This window comes from Rattus norvegicus, chromosome 18 (assembly GCF_021556685.1).
Source record: "Rattus norvegicus strain SHRSP/BbbUtx chromosome 18, alternate assembly SHRSP_T2T, whole genome shotgun sequence".
Lineage (NCBI taxonomy): Eukaryota > Metazoa > Chordata > Mammalia > Rodentia > Muridae > Rattus > Rattus norvegicus.
In genome coordinates this window covers 55,942,823-55,967,159 of record NC_141551.1, presented here as the reverse complement: position 1 = coordinate 55,967,159, position 24,337 = coordinate 55,942,823, and the positions used below count along the sequence as shown (strand labels likewise).

Sequence of the window (24,337 nt, the reverse complement as noted above, 5' to 3'; positions counted from 1 at the left end):
CTCTCTCTTTCTCTCTGTCTGTTGTATATATGTGTGTTCATGTGTGTATGTTCTATGTATATGTATTCGTGTGTGTGTGTGTGTGTGTGCACTTACGTTCCTACTTGCATGTGTAGAGTCTGGGGCTTGATGTTGGCTGTCTTCCTTGATCATCCACCAACTTGCTTTTTGAGAGCAATGACTTTTGAGTTTATCCATTGTCCAGACTAGGTAGCCTGTGATTTCTTGGGATCCTCCCTTCTCTTCTTCCCCATGCTGGCATTACAGGTACATGCCATTTCATTTAGCTTTATTCCTGGGTGCTGTGGGTCTGAACTAAAGTCTTCATGCTAGTGTGCAGCAGACAGTTGACCCCTGAGCCATTTCCCCACCCCCTCAATGATTAATCTTAATCACAGCCATTAATCACTTACACCTTCAGAGAGCACCTCCCCCCTCCACAAAAAATGACAGAGTTTAATAGAATTCATTTTATTTTCTCCCTTCTTTCTTGGTCCTTCTGAATTGCATTCTTCCCTAAGGTAAATCATGATACTTTCTCAATTTAAAAATTTTATTACTTATGTTTTACATTTTTCCATGTCTGTCTCTGTGTGTATGTATTAGAGTGTACACTGCCCATAATTTGGGTCTAGAGGACAGAGGACAACTTGTGGGAGTTTATTTTCAGTTTAAACCATGTACGCTCAGGGGATTGAACTCAGGTCCTCAGGTTTAGCAGGCAGGACCTTTAGTCACTGAACCATCCTCTCCCCAGCCCCACAATACCCTTTCTCATTGAACTTTTAGTATATGTTAAGTCCTTTATATGATCACCAATATGACAACATTACCTATAATCACAAATTTGACTTAGAGAATGGTGTTAGTGCCAAAAGTAAACAGCTAGCAGGATTGTAGAATTGGTTTCCAGCTGCACACTCAGTGACTACAGTACGGAAGGCTTACCTCACACCAAGCCAATCTTTGTTTTTCTTTTCTGCTGTCCATTAGTTTTCTTTCTTCTGTAGTTCTCTCTTCTTTTTAAAAACACAGCTTTACAAGCATTTACTAAGTCACACCATAGGCAAACTGTCAGAACAAAGATGAGTAGGATCTGGAACCCAGCCATAACGCTCCTAAAGAGCCTCTAAATTAGAAGAGAATGTAGACACAGCTCTAATCTCAAAGGGAAGTCACTGTAGTTTAATGCTTGCCTTCCTACCACATAGCAATAAGGACAAAGACTAAGTCTAGGTGAGCATGGGGTTACCACACCTGTAGAAGTAGAGACAGAAGGATCAGGAGTTCAAAGTCATCCTGTGGCTACAAAGAGTGTCCGAGGCCAACCTGGAGTACAGGAGGCCTTGTCTTAAAAAAGAAAAAAACAACAGACTGAGTTTATTCTTGTTTCTATATTCTTTTAAAAATATTATTTATTTAATGTATATGAGTACACTGTAGCTGTCTTCCCATACACTAGAAGAGGGCACTGGATCCCATTATATGTGGTTGTAGAGCCACCATGTGGTTGCTGGGAATTGAACTCAGGACCTCTGGATGAGCAGTCAGTGCCTTAATCACTGAGCCATCTCTTCAGCCCTTGTTACTATATTCTTAGCATCTATCACACTGTCTAACTTGCAATTCTCCTGCCTCAGCCTCCTGAGTCCGCACATATGGGTTTTGCGAAGTTATTGCCACTTCACCATCATATTCATGTCCTTATCATTATCAAGGAATGAAGCTCAGTTTTGTACTGAGTTTATTTTCAGACAACCAGCTCCTTAACTAGCAATGAAAAAGACACAAACTTAAAAAGAATTACTAACTTTTAAAATCTTCTCCGCCCCTACCCCCCAGAATTTCTTGTGTGACAAAAAAGAAACATATTGTATGAGGTTCATAGTATCTTCTCAGGCTTATGCGGAATTGAGGACTTTTAAAGAAAAGCTTCCCATTAAACTTGTTTGAAGACAATTGCAAACCTGACATTCTTGAAGATGTATTAGTCTCTTCTTTTTTTTTATTATTATTAACTTGAGTATTTCTTATATACATTTCAAGTGTTATTCCCTTTCCCGGTTTCCGGGCAAACATCCCCCTCCCCCCTCCCCTTCCTTATGGGTGTTCCCCTCCCAACCCTCCCCCCAATGCCGCCCTCCCCCCATAGTCTAGTTCACTGGGGGTTCAGTCTTAGCAGGAACCAGGGCTTCCCCTTCCACTGGTGCTCTTACTAGGATATTCATTGCTACCTATGAGGTCAGAGTCCAGGGTCAGTCCATGTATAGTCTTTAGGTAGTGGCTTAGTCCCTGGAAGCTCTGGTTGCTTGGCATTGTTGTTCATATGGGGTCTCGAGCCCCTTCAAGCTTTCCAGTTCTTTCTCTGATTCCTTCAACGGGGGTCCTGTTCTCAGTTCAGGGGTTTGCTGCTGGCATTAGCCTCTGTATTTGCCAAATTCTGGCTGTGTCTCTCAGGAGAGATCTACATACGGCTCCTTTCTGCCTGCACTTCTTGGCTTCATCCATCTTGTCTAATTGGGTGGCTGTATATGTATGGGCCACATGTGGGGCAGGCTCTGAATGGGTGTTCCTTCAGTCTCTGTTTTAATCTTTGCCTCTCCCTTCCCTGCCAAGGGCATTCTTTTTCCTCATTTAAAGAAGGAGTGAAGCATTCACATTTTGATCATCCGTCTTGAGTTTCGTTTGTTCTAGGGATCTAGGGTAATTCAAGCATTTGGGCTAATAGCCACTTATCAATGAGTGCATACCATGTATGTCTTTCTGTGATTGGGTTAGCTCACTCAGGATGATATTTTCCAGTTCCAACCATTTGCCTACGAATTTCATAAACTCGTTGTTTTTGATAGCTGAGTAATATTCCATTGTGTAGATGTACCACATTTTCTGTATCCATTCCTCTGTTGAAGGGCATCTGGGTTCTTTCCATTTTCTGGCTATTATAAATAAGGCTGCGATGAACATAGTGGAGCATGTGTCTCTTTTATATGTTGAGGCATCTTTTGGGTATATGCCCAAGAGAGGTATAGCTGGATCCTCAGGCAGTTCAATGTCCAATTTTCTGAGGAACCTCCAGACTGATTTCCAGAATGGTTGTACCAGTCTGCAATCCCACCAACAATGGAGGAGTGTTCCTCTTTCTCCACATCCTCGCCAGCATCTGCTGTCACCTGAGTTTTTGATCTTAGCCATTCTCACTGGTGTGAGGTGAAATCTCAGGGTTGTTTTGATTTGCATTTCCCTTATGACTAAAGATGTTGAACATTTCTTTAGGTGTTTCTCAGCCATTCGGCATTCCTCAGCTGTGAATTCTTTGTTTAGCTCTGAACCCCATTTTTTAATAGGGTTATTTGTTTCCCTGCGGTCTAACTTCTTGAGTTCTTTGTATATTTTGGATATAAGGCCTCTATCTGTTGTAGGATTGGTAAAGATCTTTTCCCAATCTGTTGGTTGCCGTTTTGTCCTAACCACAGTGTCCTTTGCCTTACAGAAGCTTTGCAGTTTTATGAGATCTCATTTGTCGATTCTTGATCTTAGAGCATAAGCCATTGGTGTTTTGTTCAGGAAATTTTTTCCAGTGCCCATGTGTTCCAGATGCTTCCCTAGTTTTTCTTCTATTAGTTTGAGTGTGTCTGGTTTGATGTGGAGGTCCTTGATCCACTTGGACTTAAGCTTTGTACAGGGTGATAAGGATGGATCGATCTGCATTCTTCTACATGTTGCCCTCCAGTTGAACCAGCACCATTTGCTGAAAATGCTACCTTTTTTCCATTGGATGGTTTTGGCTCCTTTGTCAAAAATCAAGTGATCATAGGTGTGTGGGTTCATTTCTGGGTCTTCAATTCTATTCCATTGGTCTATCTGTCTGTCTCTGTACCAATACCATGCAGTTTTTATCACTATTGCTCTGTAATACTGCTTGAGTTCAGGGATAGTGATTCCCCCTGAATTCCTTTTATTGTTGAGGATAGCTTTAGCTATCCTGGGTTTTTTGTTATTCCAGATGAATTTGCAAATTGTTCTGTCTAACTCTTTGAAGAATTGGATTGGTATTTTGATGGGGATTGCATTGAATCTGTAGATTGCTTTTGGTAAAATGGCCATTTTTACTAAATTAATCCTGCCAATCCATGAGCATGGGAGATCTTTCCATCTTCTGAGGTCTTCTTCAATTTCTTTCCTCAGTGTCTTGAAGTTCTTATTGTACAGATCTTTTACTTGCTTGGTTAAAGTCACACTGAGGTACTTTATATTATTTGGGTCTATTATGAAGGGTGTCGTTTCCCTAATTTCTTTCTCGACTTGTTTCTCTTTTGTATAGAGGAAGGCAACTGATTTATTTGAGTTAATTTTATACCCAGCCACTTTGCTGAAGGTGTTTATCAGCTTTAGTAGTTCTCTGGTGGAACTTTTGGGATCACTTAAATATACTATCATGTCATCTGCAAATAGTGATATTTTGACCTCTTCTTTTCCGATCTGTATCCCCTTGATCTCCTTTTGTTGTCTGATTGCTCTGGCTAGAACTTCAAGAACTATATTGAATAAGTAGGGAGAGAGTGGGCAGCCTTGTCTAGTCCCTGATTTTAGTGGGATTGCTTCAAGTTTCTCTCCATTTAGTTTAATGTTAGCAACTGGTTTGCTGTATATGGCTTTTACTATGTTTAGGTATGGGCCTTGAATTCCTATTCTTTCCAGGACTTTTATCATGAAGGGGTGTTGAATTTTGTCAAATGCTTTCTCAGCATCTAATGAAATGATCATGTGGTTCTGTTCTTTCAGTTTGTTTATATAATGGATCACGTTGATGGTTTTCCGTATATTAAACCATCCCTGCATGCCTGGGATGAAGCCTACTTGATCATGGTGGATGATTGTTTTGATGTGCTCTTGAATTCGGTTTGCCAGAATTTTATTGAGTATTTTTGCGTCGATATTCATAAGGGAAATTGGTCTGAAGTTCTGTTTCTTTGTTGTGTCTTTGTGTGGTTTAGGTATAAGAGTAATTGTGGCTTCATAGAAGGAATTCGGGAGTGCTCCATCTGTTTCAATTTTGTGGAATAGTTTGGATAATATTGGTATGAGGTCTTCTATGAAGGTTTGATAGAATTCTGCACTAAACCCGTCTGGACCTGGGCTCTTTTTGGTTGGGAGACCTTTAATGACTGCTTCTATTTCCTTAGGAGTTATGGGGTTGTTTAACTGGTTTATCTGTTCCTGATTTAACTTCGATACCTGGTATCTGTCTAGGAAATTGTCCATTTCCTGAAGATTTTCAAGTTTTGTTGAATATAGGTTTTTATAGTAAGATCTGATGATTTTTTTAATTTCCTCTGAATCTGTAGTTATGTCTCCCTTTTCATTTCTGATTTTGTTAATTTGGACACACTCTCTGTGTCCTCTCGTTAGTCTGGCTAAGGGTTTATCTATCTTGTTGATTTTCTCAAAGAACCAACTTTTGGTTCTGTTGATTCTTTCTATGGTCCTTTTTGTTTCTACTTGGTTGATTTCAGCTCTGAGTTTGATTATTTCCTGCCTTCTATTCCTCCTGGGTGTATTTGCTTCTTTTTGTTCTAGAGCTTTTAGGTGTGCTGTCAAGCTGCTGACATATGCTCTTTCCTGTTTCTTTCTGCAGGCACTCAGCGCTATGAGTTTTCCTCTTAGCACAGCTTTCATTGTGTCCTATAAGTTTGGGTATGTTGTATCTTCATTTTCATTAAATTCTAAAAAGTTTTTAATTTCTTTCTTTATTTCTTCCTTGACCAGGTTATCATTGAGTAGAGCATTGTTCAATTTCCACGTATATGTGGGCATTCTTCCCTTATTGTTATTGAAGACCAGTTTTAGGCCGTGGTGGTCCGATAGCATGCATAGGATTATTTCTATCTTTCTGTACCTGTTGAGGCCCGTTTTTTGACCAATTATATGGTCAATTTTGGAGAAAGTACCATGAGGAGCTGAGAAGAAGGTATATCCTTTTGCTTTAGGATAGAATGTTCTATAAATATCCGTTAAGTCCATTTGGCTCATGACTTCTCCTAGTCTGTCGACATCACTGTTTAATTTCTGTTTCCATGATCTGTCCATTGATGAGAGTGGGGTGTTGAAATCTCCCACTATTATTGTGTGAGGTGCAATGTGTGTTTTGAGCTTTAGTAAGGTTTCTTTTACGTATGTAGGTGCCCTTGTATTTCGGGCATAGATATTTAGGATTGAGAGTTCATCTTGGTGGATTTTTCCTTTGATGAATATGAAGTGTCCTTCCTTATCTTTTTTGATGACTTTTAGTTGGAAATTGATTTTATTTGATATTAGAATGGCTACTCCAGCTTGCTTCTTCTGACCATTTGCTTGGAAAGTTGTTTTCCAGCCTTTCACTCTGAGGTAGTGTCTGACTTTGTCTCTGAGGTGTGTTTCCTGTAGGCAGCAGAATGCAGGGTCCTCGTTGCGTATCCAGTTTGTTAATCTATGTCTTTTTATTGGGGAGTTGAGGCCATTGATATTGAGAGATATTAAGGAATACTGATTATTGCTTCCCGTTATATTCATATTTGGATGTGAGGTTATGTTTGTGTGCTTTCATTCTCTTTGTTTTGTTGCCAAGATGATTAGTTTCTTGCTTCTTCTAGGGTATAGCTTGCCTCCTTATGTTGGGCTTTACCATTTATTATCCTTTGTAGTGCTGGATTTGTAGAAAGATATTGTGTAAATTTGGTTTTGTCATGGAATATCTTGGTTTCTCCATCAATGTTAATTGAGAGTTTTGCTGGATACAGTAACCTGGGCTGGCATTTGTGTTCTCTTAGGGTCTGTATGACATCAGTCCAGGATCTTCTGGCCTTCATAGTTTCTGGCGAGAAGTCTGGTGTGATTCTGATAGGTCTCCCTTTATATGTTACTTGACCTTTTTCCCTTACTGCTTTTAATATTCTTTCTTTATTTTGTGCGTTTGGTGTTTTGACAATTATGTGACGGGAGGTGTTTCTTTTCTGGTCCAATCGATTTGGAGTTCTGTAGGCTTCTTGTATGTCTATGGGTATCTCTTTTTTTAGGTTAGGGAAGTTTTCTTCTATGATTTTGTTGAAGATATTTACTGGTCCTTTGAGCTGGGAGTCTTCACTCTCTTCTATACCTATTATCCTTAGGTTTGATCTTCTCATTGAGTCCTGGATTTCCTGTATGTTTTGGACCAGTACCTTTTTCTGCTTTACATTATCTTTGACAGTTGAGTCAATGATTTCTATGGAATCTTCTGCTCCTGAGATTCTCTCTTCCATCTCTTGTATTCTGTTGGTGAAGCTTATATCTACAGCTCCTTGTCTCTTCTTTTGGTTTTCTATATCCAGGGTTGTTTCCATGTGTTCTTTCTTGATTGCTTCTATTTCCATTTTTAATTCCTTCAACTGTTTGATTGTGTTTTCCTGGAATTCTTTCAGGGATTTTTGTGTCTCCTCTCTATGGGCTTCTACTTGTTTATTTATGTTTTCCTGGAATTCTTTCAGGGATTTTTGTGTCTCCTCTCTATGGGCTTCTACTTGTTTATTTATGTTTTCCTGGAATTCTTTCAGGGATTTTTGCGATTTTTTCAGGCATTTTTTCGATTCCTCTCTGTAGGCTTCTACTTGTTCTCTAAGGGAGTTCTTCACGTCTTTCTTGAAGTCCTCCAGCATCATGATCAAAAATGATTTTGAAACTAGATCTTGCTTTTCTGGTGTGTTTGGATATTCCATGTTTGTTTTGATGGGAGAATTGGGCTCCGATGGTGCCATGTAGTCTTGGTTTCTGTTGCTTGGGTTCCTGCGCTTGCCTCTCGCCATCAGATTATCTCTAGTGTTACTTTGTTCTGCTATTTCTGACAGTGGCTAGACTGTCCTATAAGCCTGTGTGTCAGGAGTGCTGTAGACCTGTTTTCCTCTCTTTCAGTCAGTTATGGGGACAGAGTGTTCTGCTTTCGGGCGTGTAGTTTTTCCTCTTTACAGGTCTTCAGCTGTTCCTGTGGGCCTGTGTCTTGAGTTCACCAGGCAGCTTTCTTGCAGCAGAAAAGTTGGTCTTACCTGTGGTCCCGAGGCTCAAGTTCGCTCGTGGGGTGCTGCCCACGGGCTCTCTCCAGCGGCAGCAACCAGGAAGACTTGTGCTGCCGTTTCCGGGAGCTTCAGTGCACCAGGGTTCCAGATGGTCTTTGGCTTTTTCCTCTGGCGTCTGAGATGTGTGTGCAGAGAGCAGTCTCTTCTGGTTTCCCAGGCTTGTCTGCCTCTCTGAAGGTTCAGCTCTCCCTCCCACGGGATTTGGGTGCAGAGAACTGTTTATCCGGTCTGTTTCCTTCAGGTTCCGGTGGTGTCTGAGGCAGGGGTCCTGCCGCTCCTGGGCCCTCCCCCACGGGAGCCCAGAGGCCTTATACAGTTTCCTCTTGGGCCAGGGATGTGGGCAGGGGTGAGCAGTGTTGGTGGTCTCTTCCGCTCTGTAGCCTCAGGAGTGCCCACCTGACCAGGCGGTTGGGTCTCTCTCTCACAGGGTCTGGGGGCAGAGAGCTGCTGCGGGCCGGGATCCGTGGGTGTATTAGTCTCTTCTTAAGTACATCTCTTATTTATGTTTTACAGATATATTTTGTTATATTAAAAATTTAAAAATGTGTATGTCTGTATTTCCTGTGTGTGTGTATGTGTGTGTATGTGTATGTATGTGTGTATATGTGTGAGTGTGTATGTGTATGTGTGTGTGTGTATGTGTGTGAGTGTGTGTGTGTATGTGTGTGTATGTGTGTGTATGAGTGTGTGTGTGTGTGTGTGTGTGTGTGTGTGTATGTAAGTGCACCATGTCCATGGGGTGCTTGCAGAGGCCAGTAACCTGGAACTGGAGTTACAGAGAGTTGTGAGTTAGCACGTGGTTCTAGGACTTGAAGCTGGGTCCTTTGGAAGAGCAGCCAGTGTTCTTCACTGCTGAGCCATCTCTCCAGCCCTGGTAAGCGGTAGAGCCTTCCGTATGTGGGGGTCTAGTGAGGGTGTTTAGGTGTTGTGTGTATGTCCTTGAAGGGGTTTGAGAGACCCTGTCCCTTTATTGCTTTTGCTTCCTGGCTGTGAGGCGAAAAGTTTACATGACTGCATGTCGACCACCAGTTGTTATCCAACACCATCGTGAAAGACCTAAATCAATAGATCTGCCCAATTATGTCGTGGAAACTCTGAAACCATAAGCCAACATAACCTTGTATCTTTATAGATTATTTTTATATAACAGCTGCTTGTGTACAGTGAAGAAAACTGATATTTGTAGGCCCCAGCATTTTGGATAAGGGATGTTCAATCTTTATCTCAATTAAACTTTAAAATAGTTTGAGATTTTTTTTCATTGTAAATAGGTGTCATATACTCAATAATTTGCCTTATATTACTACTATGTGAAATGAATTTATTAACAACTAAGTTCCCACTCGATGATACTGGGGGTTTTTGAAAGGTTAAGGTTGCTAGCAGAGGTCATGAGGCTGACACAATGGCAGGAGTGATATTTTCATAGAAAGATCCAGAACAATCCACACATGCAGAAAGGAAAATCAAGTGTGGACATGAAGATGATTGATCTCCCCAAGGACCTGACCATGGTGGCACCTGGATCTTAGATGGCCAGTGTGCAGATGTTGGAGAAATAAGTCTACAGGACATTATTCTGTGCTGTTATTATTATGACACTATTTCCTTCTTCTGTTTCTTTTTCAGCCCTTCTTACTCAGGCACTGATGATTGTATTCTATTTTAAGGAAAACAGTGTGTTAGGCCTGGAAACAGGAATTGAGATTATCAACTGACAAAAGCAACATTGCCAGTAATCAACAGTAACATGTCAAAGATGTACCGGAAATGTCAAATACCAACAGCAGACACTCTTTGTAAGCAACAATTTATCAAGAATTTTAGCAGTTTTTCATGATCAGAACCAAGATAGGTGATGATAGAAAGAAGGACCTCAGGGTTCTCCACCAGTCCTGGGACAGAATTATAGATGTTCTTTATTGTCTCTAGAAGGGTTCTGATGGGTAATTTTAGGAACTGATTGGTCAATAGCAAACTTGTGATTAGTGGTGATGGTTTCTTTTATTTTGGTTCTTAATCTTCTTGTTGATAGAATCTGTAAGCCATGCTAGTCACTTTCTAACACAGGCTTAATGAGGGTGAGAAGTAATGTTCAGGTGTGTGTGTGTGTGTGTGTGTGTGTGTGTGTGTGTGTGTGTATGCATGTGTACCTTGTGAAATGCAATGTGCATATCAGAGCAGGATGCAGGAAAAGAAAGGAATAGTTGTACACAAATTCCAGACAGGTAGAGGTTACAATAGAAAGTTATTTTAAGTAAGCATAGTGGTGACACAGAGCTCAGTGTGTGTGTGTGTGTGTGTGTGTGTGTGTGTGTGTGTGTGTATGTGTGTTCAAGCATGCACATAGAGTTAAAAGACAGAGAACAAGGTGTTAGGAATGTAGAAAGTTCTCTTAGGGTCTGTATGACATCTGTCCAGGATCTTCTGGTTCTCATAGTCTGTGGTGAGACGTCTGGTGTGATTCTGATAGGTCTGCCTTTATATGTTACTTGACCTTTTTCCCTTACTGCTTTTAATATTCTTTCTTTGTTTTGTGCATTTGGTGTTTTGACTAATATGTGACAGGAGGAGTTTCTTTTCTGGTCCAATCTATTTGGAGTTCTGTAGGCTTCTTGTATGTTTATGGGCGTCTCTTTCTCTAGGTTAGGGAAGTTTTCTTCTATGATTTTGTTGAAGATATTTACTGGCCCTTTAGTTGGGGATGGGGAGGCAGAATTTAGAGCAGAGACTGAAGAAACGGCCATTCAGAGCCTGTCTCACATGTGGCCCATACATATACAGTCACCAAACTAGATAAGATGGATGAAGCAAAGAAGTGCAGGCTGACAGGAGCCAGATGTAGATCTCTCCTGAGAGACACAGCCAGAATACAGCAAATACATAGGCGAATGCCAGCAGCAAACCACTGAATTGAGAACGGGACCCCTGTTGGAGGAATTAGAGAAAGGACTGAAAGAGCTGAAGGGGCTTGCGACCCCATAAGAATAACAATGCCAACCAACCAGAGCTTCCAGGGGCTAAACCACTACCCAAAGACTGACCCTGGGCTCCAACTGCATAGGTAGCAATGAATAGCCTAGTAAGGGCACCAGTGGAAGGGGAAGCCCTTGGGCCCTTGGTCCTGCCAAAGCTGTACCCCTAGTGAATGTGATTGTTGAGGGGGCAGTAATGGGTGGTGGATTGGGAGTGGACCACCCACATAGAAAGGGAGGGGTGGGGTTGGGGGGCTGATGGACAGGAAACCGGGAAAGGGAATAACATTGAAATGTAAATAAGAAATTTAATAAAAATGGAAAAAAAGGAGGAATGTAGAGAGTTGAAGAGGAATTGAACATAGAATTCCCCTAACCCTAGTCCTTAGGTTTTCCCACAGTTGTAGTGGATTGGCTGGTATAAAACACAGATGTCAGAGCATGAATTTATCTAATGATTCCCTGGAATTAACCCGCTGGTCTCATAATTGTCAGCAGCTGTGGGCCAATTGAGTTTGAGCGATATTTTTGAATACGCCTCTTTAAGGAGAACTTTGGGCTCTTCAGTCACTGTATCAAGGAAATACGTTTGCAAGTAATAGGTTTTCCCAAAGTAAAGACCTGTTGCCAGGAACCCATCATTAGCTGAAGTAAATTTCTCCAAACAGTTCCAAAGCAATACTCCTAATGCTTCCTCTTTCTTAATTCCCAACAAATAAGGAGATTTAAGTTTTCTTTTTTCAGTAGGTCAACGGCACTTGGGCATCCTTAGCCAGGAATGCTAGGGATTCGTCCTCTGCTCCCAAGAGGTCTCGATACCTGCAGCCCCTCCATATCCAAGTCGTTTAAAATGCCCACTACGGGAACAGTTGCCAAAACTCCATCCTTCATCGCCTCCAACCAGATAAACTGCTTAGTAGAGTTGTACTTTTTTTTTTTGAATGGCTGCCTCAGTAATATTAGGCAAGGAAGGCAGAAAGTTGTGGCGTTTTTCAGCAGGAAGGTCCTTAATCAGGGTGTCCATCAGGACTGGAAAATCATAGTCAGATAAATTGTGGTCAGATATTAAGAAAAGCTGAGGTTCATCAATTTCATTGTCCCTAGATGTATCCAGACAGTCCCCTCAGATCTGGTTCAGTGTGTTTTCTCTGTTAAAGCTATGTGGTCTGTGGATCTCTCCTCTTTCTAGATCAGAGTCCACCTTGGTTCTCACAACATAGTAATTCTTTTTCATAATTCCAATTGCTTTGGCAAGGTCTACTTCATGTTTTGCTATTTGTATGGAAGAAACAATAATGAAAAAGTCGTACTTTTTGAACTCTACTTTTTCCAGATAATTTTTTTTTTGTTGAAATTTCTGAGTTTCAATACCAGGCAAGTCCCATAATGTCAAACTTTTAATTTTGGGGTTGTTCATATGAATCTGTCTTCATGGTTGACTCTGCTACCCCCACTTCAGCTGCACCTTCCCCTTCATCTTTAACCTCTCTCAGGGCATTGATGAGGCTGAACTTCCCTGCTCCAGACACTCCTGTCACAGCAATATTTATTGGGGCAATATCAATGTTTTTTAATGCATCACTGATTACAGAGTTTGCCCCTTGAAGGTCCCCCCTTTTCAGGCATAATTCTATTAAACGGGTGATTTCCTCAGAAATGATTTTGGTTTCTGGCTTATACTTCCTAAAATATGCAGTGAAGCATATTTGGAGTGAAGACTCCAAATTTCCAGTCTTCATCCTTAAGTGTATTAGAGAAGAACTGACCCACGATTGTGAGCAAAAACAGGTACTGAAAGCAGGAAGAGAGAGTAAGTTGCAAGAGATCGAAGATGCCTTTGTGCTTCTCACTGTGTTCCCTATACCTCAGAGTCGGTTACGTTCTGATGTTGGCTAGTTCCCATATGTGTGTATTTTGCTGATTATTCTTTGTCAACCAGAAACAATCTAGATTCCTTTTGGTAGTGGAAACCTCCGTTGAGGAACTGCCTTTATCAGATTGGACTGTGGGCGAGCCGTTAGGACATTTTCTTCCTTTTTTTTTATTCTTTAATTTTTTTTTTTTACAGTGCAGTCTTTATCCCCCTCCCAGGCTGCCCTCTGACTGTTCCACATCCCATACCTCCTCCCATTACTCCTAGAGAATGTCCCATTCCTACCCATCCCCCAACCCCCCACCAGACCTCAACATGTAAACAGCCGAGGACTGCCAGGTCTTGGCTCAGTGAGAGAAGATGTGCCTAATTAACTCTAGAGAGACTGGAGGCCCCAGGGAGCGGAACATTTTCTTGACTGAGGATTGACGTCAAGGTCCCAGGTCAGTGTGTCCCAGGTCAGTGTGGGTGTTACGATACCTGGGCAAGTGGTAGTGTTTTGTCCCCCCCCCCCCCCCCCCCCCCCCCCCGGAGCTGGGGACCAAACCCAGGGCCTTGCGCTTGATAGGCAAGCGCTCTACCGCTGAGCTAAATCCCCAACCCCGGTAGTGGGTTTTGATTAAAGCAAATGCTCTAACTACGGGGAGCAAGCCAACAAGCAGCATTCGCTTATTGTTCCTGCCTGAGCTTCTGCCCTGACTTTGCTCAGTGATGCTCTGTGATCACAACTTGTAAGCCCCACAAAACACTTTTCTCCCCCACATGCTTCTGGTCACGGTGTTTTTCACAATATAAAGCAAACCAGAACAGGTATCAGGTATCTACTGCCTCTCAATTGATCCCTTAAGTATGGAAAAATAAAACTTAAATAACGGGAAATAATATAAAGACTTTCATGTGTCCCGGGGCCAGCACCAGCAACTATAAAAACACAAGCAACTGTGCGGCACGTAACCTGAGTGGAGTATTCCGTACGGAACCGAATGTCGTCTCCATGCGTGTACACTTCCTTCAGTGTGTGCCTTCAAATGTGTGGGAACTTCATCGACATACTTCTAGTTTCTCAAACTCAAAAAACAAGTAAAAACGAATAATGATCAACATCAGTGTTTAATCAATGCCAAATCTGTAATGATCACATAAACATTGTCTGTTCTTATTTGTTCGTTTTGTTTTCAAAGGATGTCAGTAAGTCCAGGTAATACATTTGGTTGAAGTAATTTTTAATTTGCCTGGAATCTACTTTCCTTCTGTCCTTTTCATGAATTGGAACTCATCTTGAGGAATGTAAGCTTGTAAAAATAGAAAACTTTTTTTTTTTTTCGGAGCTGGGGACCGAACCCAGGGCCTTGTGCTTGCTAGGCAAGCGCTCTACCACTGAGCTAAATCCCCAACCCAATATAAAACTTTTTTAATGTTAAAGTTCATGTTAAAATCCACTTATGTTCGGTCCCCAGCTCCGAGAAAAAAAAAAAAAAGAAAAAAGAAAAAAAAATCCACTTATCAGTACAATATTTCAGTGTCCTCAAGTCATCATGTAGATCCACTGTTTATTTCATGAAAAGAATCCAACTGTGCAGGACAGATATACAGGTCAATTGTTAGAGTAAAGTGCTTTTTCAGTATGAGTCAGGTCCTAGGTGCAATTTCTAAGACCTCATGAAATGCATGTGGTTGTAGATTTCTATAATTCTGGTACTCAGGAAGTTGAGCTAAGTGGGCCAGTAATTCAAGGTCATACTTAGTACATAATTAATTAGAGGATAGCCTGGGCTACTTAAGGTCATGTCCCAAAAAATATGAAGTCTATCAAGCTGGCTAGTAGGTGAATACACTTGCTGCCAGGCCAAAGACCTGAGTTTGATTGTTGGGTAATTAGTTCATAATTCATATTTCTGCTCTTTATTCTCCACAAACCTGCCTACAAGACCTCCCATGGCAGCACAAGGAACCTTCCCATCCTTTAAGGAAACAGTAATTCACATCCCCTCTACCCTGTTGTTACCTTGGGGGCCTCATCTCTTTGTCTTACCCATATCAAGTGTGTAAGCAGACTTAAGTTCTATTTCCAAATCCACTCACGACTGATCATTCCTCCTACATTATCTTCTGCAAGATCTCCTCAATCCCAGATTGATTATGGGCATCAAGATTACTGTATTTCCTGTGACTGCTCTTGCAACAACATGGGTTATCAAATAGCCAGAGTCATCCTATTGACATTGAAGTCAAAGCAATTCTGAGAGGCACTGCTAGGATCCCCATTACACTCAGGAAGCCTTCATTAGGTGTACAGTGTACTTTCTGCATACAGCTCAACCTTCGGGTTTAATTATGACACCTCTGGAGCTGCTAGTGTCAGAACTCCAGCCACCCCTTATCTTGGGCTGTCTTCACATCTCAGGACTTTGTACTTAGTGACTGATTCCTTTCCTTGATGCTCTCCCCCAGTAGCCATCTGGTCATTCATTTTATTACCTTTCTGTAGGTTCTACTTCAGTTAGCCAGGATACAGGGACAGAACACAAGCTGTTCTCAACTCTTCAGTTCCCTCCTCCCTTTCTTTCTATTCCTGCTCCTGGTTTTGTGATGCAGACTCCACAGTACTAGGCATCTGCAAGGTCTTCCCAAGGAAGAGGAACATAGCAGACGAAGGCTATGGCACAGCTGCCGCCATTACAAAAGGAGGCCTGCCTAAAAGGCCAGCTGCCATCATGTCCTGACACAGCGCATGTTCCTCACTGACGCCGAGAAGATCCTTAGCTCTCCTGCTTTGCAATAAATAAAATTATTTTTGAAGGGTTTGAACACAACTCTTGGGACACAGATTTCTACAGCCAGCTCCAGCAGAAGCAGCCTGTAGAGAGACCTCTTCTCCACAGTTCAGTGTCCCCAGGGATGTTAGGGATTAAATATTTGACCCTGAATTGGGAAGCAATTTGAGCCTGAGAGACAACAAACCTCAGACACACTGCAGAGATAGTCGGTTACCTGACATCCATTGCAACCATTTTAAGGACGGGAATAAGAGGCAAGCAAATTAATTGGATATATTTTACCAAATCCAACATCCAAATCATTTCTTTAAAGCCTCTCACCTTGAATGATGTGAGCAATGGCCATCCACAAGCCAGATCTGCCCACCTCCCATCAAATCCCCCTAGCTTCCTAGCTGAGGACCCCCAGTGTCTAGGCATCTTGCTAAATGTCTTGCTACATATTAGCTCTTTACAGAAAAGAGATGGTGAGGGTAAGAGGTTAGATCTGAACACTCCTGCTCACTTAGTGGAAATGCCCGTGTCCCCTGGATTCACACGCTATGGTTCAGCTGCAGGAACCACTCAATTCTGCTTTAAACTTTTTACATGAACCCCAGTCCTGCTTCCTTCAAGGAAAGTGGAAGGTGCAAGGTGGTTGGGCAGGATACTTTTGACTTCTTGTCTCTAGGTATATGCTGGCCAAGATAAAAGTGGATAAGATTGTTTTTCAGAAGCACCTTCATTTCCAAGAAGCTGAAAGTGAAATATCAAACTACTAGCTGTCTTTCGACCTATTAACCTTTCATTTCTTGGCAGAAGAACCTACACAGTCCAAAAATGATAAAGTATGTAGAATGTGGGGCTAGGAAACTGAGGCAGAACACAGAGAAGCAGCTTACTAAGTAGGTTCAAGCACAACCTTGAAAGATAATTTTCCTGATGCCGGATTCCACAAGTGCAGCTTGACCTGACGTCACACAGGCCACTGGGCTCCTGTACAGATTCCAATCAAAGTTAGTCTTACCCAAGACACAACCCACCTCACCCCTCTGACTACAACCTTATTTCCTCACAAGATTCACATACCTTGCAATTCCTGACTTTCCCTTTTGAGGAGTAAAGTCAGGAATATTTGCAAAGCAGTTTTACCAAAGACAATGTAACAGTAAGGAAGTACAGAAAAGTCTTAAAAAACCAAACCAAAACTAGCAGCCATTACGACATGGCTGGCTTGTAACTAGGGAAGGTGTTCCCTCCTAACTTGGGTGTTCCTCAAAACAAGTCAAGGCCATGGGTTGGGACAGGTCAAGGAAACAGCGATAAAAACTTACTATTAACCAGACAGCATAATGGCTCCTGCCTTTCAAATGGAGTCAAGCCATTCTTCATTCTCCCTTTAGAAATGGGTTCCTGTCAAATTCTGGATAAGGGACTGTGTTTAGTAATGCCAGCAACTATTCTAGCTATGATTCTAGCAAAGAGTAACAATAATTTTAGCATTATTTAATCTAAAAGATGTTCAAGTGTAATACATTAGAGAGCATGTAGGGCCTGATTATGATAACTAGTGGAAATAATATTAGAGGGCCAATGAAGTGGGAGAACCATTTTAGTCATATACACCCCTCAAAATTTGTTTGAGGGGTTTTCATCTATTTCTTCACTTCGATAATCAATTTGTTTGTCAATAGTATTTCAAAAACCAGAGATATTAAACAGTACATTCCAGTAAATTGCTGACAATGAAGGTTACGTTTAAGTAACGGGTAGTTTATAGTAGTTCTATTCTGCAGAACCGCTGTTCTCAATTCTCTCATTTCTTGATCAATTCTTGCTAATATTTTTGCCTAGGTTGAAAACAAACAATAAAACTGCTAGCCAACAGACCGTCATGGTGCAAATTCCAACAGGCAGGAAACCCTGCAACCTTAAGGTAGTAGGCATCAGGAGAATCATGATGTAACTCCTTTCCACCTATGGTGAATCCTGTTGGTTTTGAAGCAGTGGACCAATATAGCATCTCTGGGTTGAAATGGGTGAAGAGGCCAGTATGGGTGGTACGGAACCATTTGAGCATCGTGGACCTGAGGGAAAAATCTTAGCCAAGGTTAATTGTATTTCCTTTAAGGACTTAGAGATTGGAGTGGGGCAATCTGATAATAATCCAGCATGTATCTCAGAGATCATGGGAGGTGGTCACACATAGACTATTTGATGGGTAAACTTTTGTTAGTAGGGGTGTACTGGACCCTGCGAAGGGCATAAGGCAAGAGGTCAACTCAATAACTACCAGAGACAGAAACTTAATTTTTTCTTCATCTTTATTAACTTGGATATTTCTTACTTACATTTCGATTGTTATTCCCTTTCCCGGTTTCCGGGCCAACATCGCCCTAACCACTCCACCTCCCCTTCTATATGGGTGTTCCCCTCCCCATCCTTCCCCCATTACCACCCTCCCCCCCAACAATCACATTCACTGGGGGTTCAGTCTTGGCAGGACCAAGGGCTTCCCCTTCCACTGGTGCTTTTACTAGGCTATTCATTGCTACCTATGTGGTTGGAACCCATGTATAGTCTTTGGGTAGTGGCTTAGTCCCTGGAAACTCTGGTTGGTTGGCATTGTTGTTCATATGGGGTCTCGAGCCCCTTCATGCTCTTTCAGTCCTTTTTCTGATTCCTTCAACGGGTGTCCCATTCTCAGTTCAGTGGTTTGCTGCTGGCATTCGCCTATTTATTTGCTGTATTCTGGGTGTGTCTCTCAGGAGAGATCTACATCTGGTTCCTGTCGGTCTGCACTTCTTTGCTTCATCCATCTTATCTAGTTTGGTGGCTGTATATGTATGGGCCACATGTAGGGCAGGCTCTGAATGGGTGTTCTTCTGCCTCTGTTCTACACTTTGCCTCCCTATTCCCTCCCAAGGGTACAGAAACTCAAATTTTTAATGATATAGCTTGATGTCTCCTCCCTTCAAAATGGTGTCAGGCTGGTTCTTCACCTCCTCATAAGGTCCCAATGACAAACTAAACTTTGATTCCTCCAATGTTTACTCCAAGAGAAACAATGAGTTTATTAGACTGATTTATAGAGCATAGGTGAGGGGTTATAGGTAGAGGCTTGATGACCCCAAAGCAGCTGCACTGGACAGTCTGCACCCAACGTGGGTAATGGCTTCCCCATGGTTGCATAGATAGAGACCTTTCCCCCTAGTCTTTCCCAGCCTGTGTATTTCAACCTCTTCTTAAGACTGTGCGGTCATATATAACTGGGGCAAAATTGCATACACCTGACTGAGAGATGCGGATGGATGCCCAGGTAAGGATCCCAAGACCCTCCTCACCTCCTCCTAATGCAAATAACTGTCAATATTCAGTAAGCACACAAAGCCATGTCTGTGAGTGGCTAAAGAAAATAATTAATTCAATACCTATGGCTGTTTTGTCTGTATCTATGTACTGCTTGTCGTCTGGTGTCTTTAGAAGCCAGAAGAGAGCATTTGATCCCCGGGGACTAGCCTTACAGACATCTGTGAGCCACTATGTGACTCACAGAAACCAAACTCATGTCCTCTGGAAGAGCACCCAAATGCTCTAAACTTCTGAGCCATCTTTTCATCCCTAAGAAAGTTTCCTGATTGATGATTAGTGTATGGGGTTCAGTCTACTGTCGGCAACAATATCTATAGCTAAGTGATCCTGGGATGAAAAGTCCAACTCAGCCTGAGCCAGAGAGCAGGCCAGCAAACAGCCTTCCTTAATGGTTTCCTTTTCAGGTGCCAGCCTTGAGTTTCTCTCCTAAGTTTTCTCAGTGATGGACTGCGAGGTGGGAGGTGTAAGGTGAGAGGAATTCTTTGCTCCTGCAGTTGCGTTCCGTCATTGTCTTACTTTTCTATTCAAGTTTTGAGTAAATACAACTGTCCATCCAGAACACTGAGCCAAGTTATCTGTCATACCTGAGGGAGAAAGAAGAACTTTCTATGATGAAAATAGATAAAACACAAATCTGTGATGACAGAGGCAGCTCCACAGAAGATACTGGAAGGAAGTCTATGAACTGAAGAGAAAAAATTCCAGCCTGGGGCAAGCCAGAGGAAAGGATAAAGCATGCTAATAAAACTAAACAGGAAACAAAGAACAAACAAACCCCAAACCCATCCCTAAAATATCAGCAAACCCTCTGGAATCAACACGTAAGTTTCAACAGTAATTCTAAATTTTAATAGTCTCGGTTTCCTACTTAAAAAAAAAACCCACAAGTATTTTTCATGAAAACCCAGGTTGTTGTCTCCAATATTCACTGTACCACAAAAGATTGGCACTCCTTTGGGGTCAAGGACTGAGGAAAAGGTGTCCAAGCCAATGGACTTAGAAACAAGCAGATGTAGCTGTTCTAATATCTGAAGAAATAGACGTCATACCAAAACTAGTGAGAAAAGAAAGATGGCTGCTTCATACTGAGGCAATCACACAAGGGCCTTTATTCAAGGTAGCTCTGGCCCCTTAGCCCACCACCCACACACAGGATGGTTTTGGTGGAGAGGAGCCAGAACATCTATGGGGGTAAGTTTTTATAGAGAGCAACAAGGGAGGGTGAGTGTTTCAAGTCTGAGAAGCATCTAATTGGAGAGCTACTATGGCCTTTAGCATAATTGGCTGGTGCTGGGGGTCAAACCATAAACTTCACTTTTGCTTCCCTCTGCATTCGTGGTTGTTAAGCAAGGAGTGGGCTTGTTGAGGATTAACCTGGAAATGCTGGATTTGTTGGGGGAGATTAACCTGGAGAGGCAGGTCTTGTAAGAGTTAGCCTAGAAACAGGAGCTAGGCTCTGGTTTTGTTTGGAGAGGGGAATAACTTGGGATTTAATGCTAGGTGCTAGCCTGCTAGTTTACCTGAATTCAAGTTCTCTAAAATCGAGTCTGAACTTAAAGGATTTGGTCTCCCAGTTTTTGAACATTATTAAAAACAAAGTACTGTACATTATTAAAAAAAATACACCTTGTTCCAAAATAGCCAATTCTACACAGAGAAACGCTGTCTCAAAAAACCAAAAGAAATGATAGATAAATTTAATTCATCTTAAATTAACAAATGCAAAGTAAAATTAAAACTCTAATTAAAACATAACAAAGTAAATATATTATTAAAAGTATAAGCATAAAAAGTTAGAAACAGGGGATATAGGAAGAACACCTTTACTGTCTTCTTCATTTGCTCCTCCATCATATTTTTGAGCAGGGTCTCTCCCTGAGCCTGCAGCTCTCTGACTCAGTTATATGGCCCCAGCAAGCTCCAGGGATCTTCCACTCTCTAGGCTCCCAGTGTTGGGTGTCAGGCATGTGTGACACACCTGGAGTTTTATGTGGGTGCTGCGATCCCTACTGAGGTCCTCATGCACAGCAAACACTTAACTGATGGTGCCCTCGTAGCTCTTGCAATACAGTTCTATCTGATGAAATAAACTGGGCATTCAATATTGGCTCATATTCAGTGTACTCTGTGATATTTGTCCTTTGTGGTCTTCCTGAAATTCATGGTGACCCCATTCTGTGGTGACCAAGGGTCTCTAATAGCTTCTAAAGGCCAGTCCACCAGAGATCAATATTCCTTTGGGTTTGTCCATGTTTGTGATGGTTTATGTAACCTCTGTCTGAAGGAGGATGAATAGTTGTATTCTGTTTTAGGATGAAATGTTCTATAGATATCGATCAAATCCATTTGGTTCATAACTTCTGTTAGTTTCTCTGTGTCTCTGTTTAGTTTCTGTTTCCATGACCTGACCATTGCTGAGAGTGGGGTGTTGAAATCTCCCGCTATTATTGTGTGAGGTGCAATGGGTGATTTGAACATTTTAGTAAGGTTTCTCTTTTGATTGTAGGTGCACTTGCATTTGGAGCATAGATATTCAGAATTCAGAATTCATCTTGGTGGATTTTCACTTTGATAGATATGAAGTGTCCTTCCTTATCTTCCTAAAATAAATTTTGTTTGAAAGTCGATTTTATTTGATATTAGAATGGCTACTTCAGCTTGTTTCTTGGGATCATTAACTTGAAAAATTGTTTTCTAGCCTTTTACTCTGCGGTAGTGTCTGTCTTTGTCCTCCAGGTTTGTTTCCTGTATGAAGCAAAATGTTGGGCCCTGTTTATGTATCCAGTCTCTTAATCTATGTCTTTTTATTGGGGAATTGAGTCCACTGAGGTTGAGAGATATTAAAGAATAGTGATTGTTGTTTCCTGTTATTTTTGTTGCTAGAGGTGGAATTATGTTTGTGTGGCTCTCTTCTTTTGGGTTTGTTGCAAGAAGATTACTTTCTGTCTTTTTCTAGGGTGTAGTTTTCCTCCTTGTATTGGAATTTTCTATCTATTATCCTTTGTAGGGCTGGATCTGTGGAAAGATATTTTGTAAATTTGGTTTTGTCATGAAATAACTTGGTTTCTCCATTTATGTTAATTGAGAGTTTTTCTGGATATAGTAGCCTGGGCTGGCATTTGTGTTCTCTTAGAATCTGTATGACATGTGCCTAGGATCTTCTGGCTCTCATAGTCTCTGATGCAATTCTGATAGGTCTGCCCTTATATGTGACTTGACCTTTTCCCCTTACTGCTTTTAATATTTTTTCTTTGTTTTGTGCATTTCTGGTCTTAGTTATGGGTTTACTGCTGTGAATAGATACCAGACCAATGTAAGTTTTAGAAAGGACAACATTTAATTGGGGCTGACTTACAGGCTCAGAAGTTCAGTCCATTATCATCAAGGTGGGAGCATGGCAGCATCGCAGCATCCACACAGGAATGGTGCAGGAGTCACTGAGTTCTACATCTTCACCAGAAGGAAGGTGGGAACAGACTGAGCATCCTCAGGCAGCTAGGAGGAGGGTCTCCAAGCCCATCCCCACAGTGACACACTTCCTCCAGCAAAGCCACACCTTCTAATAGTGCCAGTCTCTGCGCAAAGCATATGCAAAGCATCACAGATGTTTTGACTATTATGTGATGGGAAGAACTTCTTTTCTGTTCCAATCTATTTGGAGTTCTGTAGGCTTCTTGTGTGTTTATGTTTATGTTTATGTTTATAGGCATTTCCTCCTTTAAGTTAGGGAAGTTTTCTTCTATAATTTTGTTGAAGATATTTATTGGCCCTTTAATTTGGGAATCTTCGCTCTCTTTTCTACCTATTATCCTTAGGCTTGATCTTCTCATTGTGTCCTTGATGTTTGGGGTTAGGACCTTTTTGTTTTGCATTTTCTTTGACTGTTGTGTCAATGTTTTTTATGGCATCTTCTGCCCCTCAGATTTTGTCTTCTATCTCTTGTATTCTGTTGGTAATGCTTGTGTCTATGACTCCTGATCTCTTTCCTAGGTTTTCTATCTCCAGAGTTGTCTCCCTTTGTTATTTCTTTATTGTTTCTATTTTCATTTTTAGATCCTGTATGGTTTTGTTCAATTCCTTCACCTGCTTCATTCTGTTTTCCTATAATTATTTAAGGGATTTTTGGGTTTCCTCTTTGAGGGCTTCTACCTGTTTACTTGTGTTGTCCTGTATTTCATTTATGCATTTATGTCCTTCTTAAAGTCCTCTAACATCATCATGAATAGTGATTTTATATCAAAATCTTGCTTTTTCCAGAGTGTTTTTCTGGTCCCCCATAGATTTATGGCCATCAGTCATGTAAGGGCAATGTCTCAAGCCCATCCACAGGTAGAGGAAGTGACCACTGGTCACAGGCTCAAGACAGATCTCTATTATAATGCGGTACATAAAGGCCTGGAGGCTTAGCCAATCACCTTTTCTTCCCAGACACTCTTCCCTGTGAAAGGTATTTAATCTCAGGCCTAACCTGAGAAGTGGGATATGGTTTTAACCATCTATTTTCCACCATGACAATAAATGTCTTAAAACCACAGACTTCTCTTTTCATTGGGATCCACAATAGGGAGCCATAGAGAAGGCCTTTGCCTACAGAGTTGCGCCTAATCTGTAGATGGCCTCTCTGTGCTCCTAGCCAGGCCCCATCAGTAAACTCAAGGCTAAGGCAGTCCAGTCAATGATCACAGAACCCCTCTTCCCAAGGACCAGACAGAGCTCCCCCTTCTCCCCTACCCCACTCCTCTGCTCTTCCTCTGCATCCCAACAGTGCCTGGATGCTTAAGAGTCTGAAAACCTGATGGTTCTGGCCTCCTCACAGGCCCTAGGAACCCTGAAGCAGCTCAGGCTCTGTCTTACTGTTAGAAGGTGCTTCCCCACCCCGGGAGTGGTGTCATGTGGCTTCCCACATCCCAACAGCCAGCAGCCTGGCAGTGGACTAAACTCCATCAACTTCCTGTGTCCTGCACCTGGAGTGGCCCAGAGCCCTGTGGAGGAGCAAATGTGCAGTACTAATAACCAACAACAATCCTGTATCGCTTTATTCCAGAATTCTTTCTCCTCTTGGTTATCCCATCTTTCAGTTCCTGCCTACCCCATAGGCCACAGGCTTTTTAAATGACAGATGATGCATCCATACAGCAAATGAGACATTTCTTTACGATTCAGAGAAGTGTTAGCTCAGTGAACAAGAATTGAGATTACCAGCGAACAAAAGCATCATTTCCCATAATCAACAGTAGCATATCAAGGGTGCAGTGGGGATAACAACAGCAGACACTC

General features: G+C 41.8%; 1 pseudogene; it reads right to left on the bottom strand.

The window, feature by feature from the left end:
* Positions 1-1,232: 1,232 nt before the first annotated feature.
* Positions 1,233-17,584, bottom strand: LOC147999819 (interferon-inducible GTPase 1-like; annotated as a pseudogene).
* Between the last annotated feature and the right edge of the window lie 6,753 nt (positions 17,585-24,337).